Source organism: Kryptolebias marmoratus, linkage group LG17 (genome assembly GCF_001649575.2).
Source record: "Kryptolebias marmoratus isolate JLee-2015 linkage group LG17, ASM164957v2, whole genome shotgun sequence".
Lineage (NCBI taxonomy): Eukaryota > Metazoa > Chordata > Actinopteri > Cyprinodontiformes > Rivulidae > Kryptolebias > Kryptolebias marmoratus.
In genome coordinates this window covers 20,486,966-20,496,779 of record NC_051446.1, presented here as the reverse complement: position 1 = coordinate 20,496,779, position 9,814 = coordinate 20,486,966, and the positions used below count along the sequence as shown (strand labels likewise).

Below are 9,814 nucleotides of genomic sequence, written 5' to 3'. Positions count from 1 at the left end.
GGGGGGGGGAAGCAATGCTCTACTAACTGTTTCTTATTTGTAGCACTTACTTTTACAGCCTTTTCTTGGTCTTGTAAAAACTTTTGAAAAATGTGTTGGCTGCAATAAAATTCAAAATTACATTTTGTTATTCAAAAAACTGGAACAATTTCTTAGCTTAAACAATTTACATGTTTACTATGTTCCATTGTGACTAAAATATGGGTTTGTGAGGTTTGCAAATAATTTAATTCTGATATATTTTTTTCCAATTTTACATAATGTCCTACCTTTTTCGTAGTTAGAACAATCAAATTAGAAATGTGAAGAGGAAAACTTATTTTGCTACCCCAGTAAAGTTCTGCATTAAGGCACAGGGGGGGGATTGTTCTGTAAATAAAAGCACACACACTGAAATCGGTGAAAGTAGAAAGAAAGAAATACTTTATATTGTCATAACTGAATAAATCATGTTACTTCAGGAACTGAGATAAATCATATGTATTCAGCTGCTGTAGTATACATGGTTTAATGGATAGAGGAAAACCGAGAAGCCTCCAGACGGCATACTGTATAAATGTGGCCGGTTAGTCTGCCATAACTCAAAGCAGAGAAACTCAGAGGGAAGAAACGTCTTTTTTACTTCAGTAGGAGCAGAATTTAAGCCTTCTATATTATCTTTTTTGTTTCAAGTATAGTATTTTTAAGCTTATCTGTTACGAGAATTTCATTACTCTGTTTCAAATGTGAAACACTCCCAAAAACTGACACCTTTACTAAAAAACATTCAGCTTCATTCTGCTCGTCAGCTTAATAATGAGACTTTGAGCAAAGCGCGGTGACGTCGCTCCAAAGAAAGAAGCCTCATAAAACTGCGTCGCCTCATTAGCGCGCCAAGAAGGTGCTGATATTGTTCTGATATCGATACTGCTCAGAGAAGGCTGGTATTGATCAGGCAAGACGCAGGAGTATTTTATGTACACTTGCAGAAAAGTGAGATGAGCAGAGAAGGCGAACAGAATACAATAAAAGCTTTTTTTATTGTGTGACTGAGAAAGCTGTTATTCATTGAAAAACTGACCAACAAGAGGAAAAAAAAAAGTTTAAAACAAACTGAATGTAGGAGTCAGCTAGAATTCATTCCTTTTCAGCCTCAAAAAAATCCTTTAGCACCTTCTTGCAGCTAACAGAAAATACTCACGGCTTTCGTGTTCACCACACATCCAAACTTCATTCACCTCAAATCATTCAATAGGTGATTTTTTTCCTTTTAAAAACGCATCTAAAGAAAATTTACAGCAATGACAAAGCAAAATCTGGTTTTCAGATTGTTCCTTTGTTGCCGGTAGCTAAAAGAAGCAAACAAAGTTTTTACTAAGAATTCAGTGAAAAATGAACTTAACATTTTAGGATGTGAAAAACTGGAAAAAGTTTGTAAATTTTTAATCAGCACTGAATATTTGGAACAGGCTAAGTGATTCCGAAACTGACTAAATTAAATATGAATCAGAGGGTTGAGAATGTTTTCCTCCCAATGTTTACTCTTCATCCCATCAGCACAGTTTAGCATCGGATTTTGAGCTAATTTATTCAAGGCTTTACCATATGATAAATAGAAACAAAAAAGAAAGGCCTAGCGTTTCTTGATAAAATGCATATCACACGTTGAGAAATTACGTTATTGGTCAAACCTTGAAAATACATGTATATTTTATAATATGTTGAGTTTTGCTGTTTATTTTAGGTCACTGTAACTGATAATATGTACCGACTTCATTTGGGTTTTGAAGGATCTTTAGCGTGGGAAAATAAAAGCTGGAATGCTGTCCGCTGCACTGGTAAATATATCGTTATAAAGTTGTTCACACATGCGGACGTCTCCACACACTTCGCAGCAGCTGCTGTCTGGAGAGCTGCAGCTCATTACCATGATACCTGAGGCTGAAAGCAGAACTTGGGCTTTCCCTGTTAGAGAGCAAGAGTGAGCTACGCAACTCTAAAAGCGCCCAAGCAGGCTTGCACAGGTCCACTTTACCATGATCAGGGCATCGTTGAGCGTGGCGTCTATCCTTCCTTTTCATGTTGTTCACTGTATACTGCAGCATTACACCGCAAATCAGCCAAATCTAATCAGAAAGTGAACATTCCTACATAAGAAAACAAATCTTTTCCAGCTCAAACAGTGTTAACTACTGACTAACCCCGTGACAGATGGATAAATAGCTGAAAGGAGATCAGACAAATCAGATCTGGAGAGTGGGGGACAGGCAGATGGAATAGTCTTCCTACACACACACACAAAAAAAAGAAAACTCTGAGGACTCAGGGAAAATCAAGACGACAGAAGGTGAATGGACTTGTAATGAAACTCTCAAGGTTCATCACACATGACAAGCCCCACTCCACGGGGGTGTCAGGGTACACAAAAGAATTAAAGACACAGGTGTGTATGCAGACCGGCAAGCCTGAAACACATCTGCCGCTGCCTTTCTTGGCAGGCTATGGGGAGAAAAGTGCAGCCTCGACAAATCCATTCAAAGTTGAATATCAGTTCTCGTGCTCTTGAAGAAGTGGGTGATCTGAAGTAAAAACGAGAATACGGCGCACACGGAAAAACTCATTAAACTGATGACAAGATAAAGGGATGGAGTATGAAGCTGCCAGATGCAGCCAAACCTGGAGCTCTCCATTGCAACCTTCCCTCCTCCCTTCCTCTCGCGCTCCCCCCCCCCTTCACTTAATCCCTCTCTCTCGCTTCGTCTCTCACCCACCTTCCACACAACACTCACACAAACGGGAAAAAGAGGAGAAAGCCAGAGAGCGGAACTGCGGCGGCGGCACGATGGGGATATTCTGCCCGCTCCGTTGCTGAGGCGTCCGGAGTGCAGCCACAGAGCGCGGGTGTGTGCGTGCGTGTGTGTGTGTGCGTGCGTGTGAGTGTGTGTGTGTATGCATGCGTGAGTGACTGAAAACGAGCCGACACCGTGAGGAGAAAGAGAAGGGGAGAGCAGAGGGAGAGTGTTGACTCTGTCTGGAGCTTGGGGGGACCTAACGCCACTGGATAAGGGGACGCTGATGTGCAACAACTATTCCCAACTCCTGCCTCTCCCGCTCCGCCTGCCTACACGTCCTCCTAACTTCTGCCATGGAATTGCCACCTCTTCCAGCTTCGCCTCTAATCCACTAAGGAATTGGGCATGCATGGGCGCAACCAGGGACCTGGGCTATCGCATCCTTTACGTCAGCATTTCACAGTCTGAGGTGAGTTGATCCCCTTTGCCTTCGTTCTCTCTTCTATTTCATCACTCAGTCTGCCGCTGCAAGACGAAAACGAAAAAGAGAAAAAGTCTGTTCGAATAACCTCTGGAGGGGGAAATCCGAGAAATCTACTCGCTCAGTGGGACTGAGCCCTGGATAAGCCACGAGGAATATTTCTCTACGGAAGATTTTCTCTTCAAGTCAGCTGATCGAAAATCAAATATGTGCGGCAGATGAAAGGAGGTAAATCTCCGACTGATTTTTATGCTTAGTTGCCTCAGCTCGGGTGAAGGGGTTAGGAGAGATTTGAGGCAGCGGTTGAAAAATAATTTGGATACTTTGGGAAACTTTAATAACAAAAATGTAAACAAAAGCGTTCAAAATGAAATAAAACCCTCTGGCACTGCTTGCTGACATTTATAAAATCTGGCAGGTCAGGGTTGTTTTTGTGTCCAAGAGGATTTTGATCCAGATTTAACTTGACTGGATCGGCTACATGGATAAAACAGTGCTTGCGTACAAGGGCTGGCATGATGCTGCATTTCCTTTCAGTTTTGCAGCTGAGTGAGCATTACATAAAACACACACTGATATCCAAACCCAAAGAGAAGAAAAAAAAAAACACTGCATGAATATTTTGCCCCACATATAAAGGCAGAGGAACAGATAATGAGAGCTGGGCAGACAGTTCACTGCATCTGATCCAGAACCTTTAACTAAAAGCTCATTTGGAATAATGGACTGGGGTGAAATCAGCATCTCCTTATAGATTTGAGGTGTGTGGGTTTGTGATGTGTGCAGCAGAACGACAGAGCAGGGACCCTCACATCTTAATTGTCCTTCAGTTGCCACATGAAAGCAACGTCAGTCCCACTCGTCCTCACAAACCTCCCGCTATTACTCCGTCTCCCTTTCAAACACAGCTCACATCAAGGCTCTGATACAATCGCCCCTCTGCTCCATTTCACTTTCCACAGACAGAGAGGGGGGAAAAAAACATACAGAGAGGATGAGAAACCAGGAAGAACAAATAGCTTTTGTTTGTGAAATTAAGCAGGAAGAGATGCTTGCCTTTCACTGTTCAAGTTTATGTTTGAACTTCCAGAGAATTATTTTAGCTGTGAGGGCGTCCAAACGAAGGGCGGAGTGTCTTCACCTTCAGTAGGCCCTGCTCACAGGGCCTACTGTTTCCTGGAGTTTTCATCCAGGAAACAAATTACTCTCCTAAGAAAGAATGACTGCTTTTGGAACAAGCCAGATGTTGCCTTTCATGTGCTAATAGGATTATTAATTAAGTCTGATTTCATCCCCCCCCCAAGGGAGCGCCACAACAATGTCACGGAGTTCAGGTGAATCATTTAGTCGCCCAGGAGAGAATGTGTGGCTCATGTTGAAGAAGTCACTTCACACCTGATCTCACCAGTGTTTGGTGCTGGTGTGTACTTGTGTAAGTGTGCGTACAGCATGTGTTTTCCACTGCTTTGCAGTTCGTGCCCAGTCAGCTGAGGCTCCGACTGGCCCAGAGGCAGAAGAGCTGAATTTGTGTGATTTTTATTTTTTATTTTTCCTGTGTTGAGGAGAAATATATCATCTAAATGCATGTTGCGTTGTTTTGAGATCTGAAACCATTGATTTTATTTCAGATACCACTTTACAATATGGCGTGTTCAGTTTACGTCAGCGAATCCCGTGACCTATGTTTACCTGAAACCGCAGACCGCAAAATGTCCTTTGTCCTCAGTTTATCACCTTGAGCAGTTTATCACCTGCTAAAAGCATTTCTTTCTAAAATCAGCACCATAGTTTTCTCAAGCTCAACAATAGCAATTACTACTTCCTAAAACCAGCTGCTATTCTTTCACCACAACCAGTAGTTTTCTCTGTGTTAAAACAAAAACAATTTTTCGCTAAAGTTAAAAAAAAGACCTTGACTCACCAACATTCTGACAGGTTTCCATCACAAACATAAAATCCAAAGCATGGGCAGTGCAGATGTTGTTTAAATTAAAAGCTTTTTTTGCTGGTGGTCTAGTATTAACACAAATCTATCATGGATGGAGATAGGTCTCTCCGACAACCATACCAGACTCAGCGGCCTAAAGTTCTGGAGGTTTATTCCACCCTTGTGAAGATGAGGTCAAGGTTGTTGAGGGATGAGAGTCTGCGTGCCAACAACAGGTACCAGCCAGGTGTAGACAGGATCCAAAGAACACGAGTGAACAAAGTAACAAGTACCCACCAGTGTTCATCCAGGCCAAAATGAGGACAGCTGGCTGTCTATTCTCCCGTTTATCGCTCTCCTTGGGGCTCCCATCACCTGAGTAAACTGCCTCTCGGTCCCATGTCCAAATTGTCTTTTTGATGTGGGTCGCCCAGATGCCTGAAACAAGCTCTAATCTGGGCTCGGCAACTCACCAAATGCGCCTCCACAAATCCCTGATTGCCTCCATCCTAAAGAGCGAGGCGTTGGTGTCCTGCTCTGAGGGATGGATGAGGATTGACGATGAGCGCCTCTTGGAGGTTTGGTGGGAGAGACCGTGTGCTGGTGACTCATAGTCAGGGTTCAAACCTCTAACGTGTTTTATGCACTGGCCTTGCCCTAACCTTTGCTTAAGAATAGTATATACACAATCAACTATGAGTACTAGGGTTATGGTAAATGAACTTAGCTGTAGGCAATGGTCTCAGTGACGTCACTTATCATGTAAATGATTCTATAATGTTTTATAAATAGATTATACTTGAGTTTGTAAATACTTTACAAAGCAAGCTCACTATTTGGCAAAATCAAGCGCTTTACTTTAATTCAAGTAAATGTATTTCGTTTTACCAGTTGCTCAGCTTGCTTCTTTCAAAACTAAACTTAATTTGCCAAAACAAACTCTGTATCTGCAAATGCTCATAGTGCTCAAAATCCGGTAACTTACTGGTAAATGTTTAATATCTAAAATCCAAATTATCTGTACGAATGATGAGTTCAGATAAATGCTGACTCACTGTTCGGGAATACACAAGACAGTATTATCCTTTTCATCTAATGCTCTGTAACTGCTTATTAATGCTTTAATTAGTAACTGCATTATTAACTATTTGTTCGCCTGATTGTTATGTAGTAACACATTTTTAATTTCCTACTTTGTCAATAAGAGTTTTAAGATTTTAGATTCAAGAAGGTGAAAAAAAAAGTTTCTTTTTTTGCTCGTATTTAAAACTTAAAATAATTTGCAAAATTATCGTCACATTTAATTTTTTTAGCTCAACAAATTGTTTCAGCACAAATTCCTTTGTGGCTTGAGGGTTCCTCCAACAGCACCAATATTACTTTTAGAAACAGATCTTCGATCTTATTAGGTGGAGGTCAAAGGTCATGATCAATATCAGTAAATCTGACAGGTTTAAATGTGATGGAGGACCACAATAACTGAGCCACAAAAATATAAATGACCATGACTGTTTTGTGTTGCAATTACCTGTCACTCAAATCACTTTTGAAAGTCTTTTAACATGACCATTATAAATGCAAAATTATATTTTTATGGTCAAACAATAGCTTTAATTTTAAAAAAAGCCTTAATGCAATGCACATTTGTTTTTCTCTTAGTCTGTTCTCACATTGTAGAAACATCTCAACATCTCTGTTTTATGCTTGCTCAACTATCCTTTAGGCAAGTTTTTAGAAAAGTGTACTTCAAGATGGTGTTGTTAAGTAAAGGAAGAAAAGTTTAAGTTCACTGGTCATTCTTTATGGCTTCGTCTTTCCTTTTTGACTTTATATCACTCCTATTCAGTCCTGCACCACCCAAGAATAATGACAAGTCCACGTTCTTTTCATTCTGCACCTGTTTATTCTGGTCTTTCCCTCTTCTTTCCAACTCTGATTTTTTTTTTGTGCGTCTTTTTTCATCAAGGAATGACTATGTGCGAACAGCAGGGGAGTTCTCTAGTTACCTATCAGCTTTGAAGCCTCAGCGTGTCTTGAAGGCAAAGAGAAGAGAGAAAGACTGAAACAGACATGCAACAAGGAGGAATACAACGACAAGACGAGAAAAAACTGAGTTAAAAGACAGGGGGATATATAGCTGTGTAGAAAGATGAAGAGCAGAAAAAAAAAGGAAGAATGATCTGATGCATCCTGATTAGAGCAGGCAATATATCCCTTCCTCGGTTCTGCTCTCCATTTACAGTAGCCGGTGTGCTCAGTGATGTATGGACAGGCTTCCGGAAAATTAATCAAACTCCCACGAACCCACCTGAGCATGAGCACATCACATACGCCGACTAACTACAGCGAGCAGGGACATGGCAAAAAAAAACAAAACAAGCACAATTCAGCAGGGACGAGCCCGGTAAAACATAATAAGGCTGCAATGTCCGCAGGCTACAGTCCAAGGATAAGAGGTGCCCATAAATACAGACTACCATGTTCTTTTTATGACTGTAATTTCTAGTACCCTACACAGCAGGGGAGGGGAGAAATTTCTAATGATGTGAACACACACTTCAAGGTCTAGAAGGCTCATTGAAAGTCTCTTAGCCTGGGTAAACAAGCTGCACAAATTCTCACGATGAGCACGGAAGCTAATGTGTGCCCAGGACAGAAACTGGACTTGAATGCATCAATGCTTTGAACCCAATGTGAAAAGTCTGTGGCAATCTATGTTAAAAAAATGCCAAAGTATATTTAAAACTATGGTGTCATTGGTGAGGAAATGTACAAAATATGAATAGTTGACCTTTTAGTATTATAGAAGAAGCTATTTTGAACCAAAACTTTAAGCCCTCTCTTTGTTACATTGGGTCATAATGTTACTACAGCAGCCCAGAAGGGACAAACCAAGCACCAACTTAAGAGCTGTTGTTAAAAAGGTGTCACTGCCATCACACTTCTTTTCTGCACGGTTATAAAGACAGGGTGAGTTGGAAGGTCGCACTATGAAATTTACACCTTTAGACAGAACTACACCTTCACTCTGAATTTTTAGAAACTGGATTAATTTTATTCCAGTCTGGCTTTTACATTCTAAACATCAGTTTATGGAAATAACTCTTGCTAATATTCTACAAATAGTAATCTTAAGCAAAGAGTGTACAAGTACTTTTTTTTAATTGCAAGTCATTTTTTGCACTCATTTATGATTTATTTTTCCTCTTACAGATGGATCTGGTTTTAGCTCGACCCATGACCTGCTGTTAATTAAAATTACAGCTATCCAAAAACCAAACAATTACAGGGCCATCTTCTTCATCACTTGAAATCTAAAAATAGTGTTCAAGGTATTTTATAACTGGAAACTAACAAGGACAAAAAAAACTGTCCTTCATTCTCTAAATTACAAGCCCTTAATATGTAGTTATGCAAAGGACTGCAATAAATCACAGACTTCATGACAATAAAGTAATTGGCATTTGAAAAGGGTCTTCACTGCATAGATGAAGAAAATGTTTGTGTATGGTAAATTCTATTATTATTGCAATATTCAAAACGAGCATTAAAGTAGCTATGCCAGGCTTGTATGTGGTGCCACAACTCTGCCGCAAAAATACACCAAATACAGGAAATGAGGCGTGGAGCATGTGAATAAAGCTTCCAGGCTGGGTGCAAATGTAAACACAAGAAGAAGAAGAGACCCCCTCAGGCTGAAGGTTAGATTAGAGGTAAGGCTATGACATCATCGTTTTTAAAGGGTTGCATTTAGATTGTTGACATGAAAACGCAAAGGTGGCATTTTCACTCCATTTAAGAGAGAATAAAAAATTATTCTACATCTCTAAAATGATGTTTCCATGTGAAGGCAGAAATGACAAACTTTTGAATATTCACAAAACATGAGACAGGTTTCTAAATTGGCAATGGATGTAGTCACAGAGCTGAGTTATCATGCATGTGTGTAATGGGGCAGTGTATACAGCACTATAATTTGCTGTCATTACACTGGATAAGCAATTCCAGCTTTAAGTTTGTAAGCTTACAGTCTGGATAGATTGGTTCTTCATCTTCACAGCCATATTACGGAACCTCAGTGCAAAAGTCCACAGTTTGTGTTTTTCGTTGATCAGTTTGCATGTTCTTCTGTTTTTAGTATTAGTTTCGTCTCACAACCAAAGGCAGGGTTAATTAGCGATACTAAAAGAACAGTTTAGTGCAAGACAAGTTTGACTTCATTTAGCCAATAACAGATTTCTAAGTTTGGCTGTCAAAAACTAGGTTCTGTAGCATTTGCAGCACAAACACAAGACTGTCATCCGCCATTACTGTTTTTGCTGTCTGTCACACTTGGGGGTTGTCGGCTATGTAAGGGGTGGGGCTATGACATCTTCACTTTCAAAGCGTTGCATTTTGGCTGTCTACACAAAAATACAAGAGCATTTCATGATTCTTTTCACCCATTTTCCACAAAAAATAAATAAATATTAAAGCTGCAAGCAGCGTTGGACGGCCCTCGCAGCTCAGCGCCGCTTCGGCCTATTGCGACCGCGGGAACCCTGGCGTCCGCCCTCTACGCTCTTGCGCACTTCCCGCGCATTTCTCGCGCACTTCCCGCACCGTCCACTAGGTGGCGCTTTGGGCAAACGTCCG

The 9,814-nt window shown here is 40.7% G+C and overlaps 2 protein-coding genes across 3 annotated transcripts in view; one reads left to right on the top strand and one right to left on the bottom strand.

Moving 5' to 3' along the window:
• Nucleotides 1-9,814, bottom strand: part of dock1 (dedicator of cytokinesis 1) — a 194,476-nt gene that overhangs the window by 69,877 nt on the left and 114,785 nt on the right. The window lies entirely within an intron of this gene.
• insyn2a (inhibitory synaptic factor 2A) overlaps nt 2,778-9,814 on the top strand; it is a 35,239-nt gene continuing 28,202 nt past the window's right edge. Inside the window, exon 1 of the mRNA XM_017437202.3 lies at nt 2,778-3,240. The gene's annotated coding sequence lies outside the window, so the exon portion shown is untranslated. The remainder of the gene's footprint in view (nt 3,241-9,814) is intronic.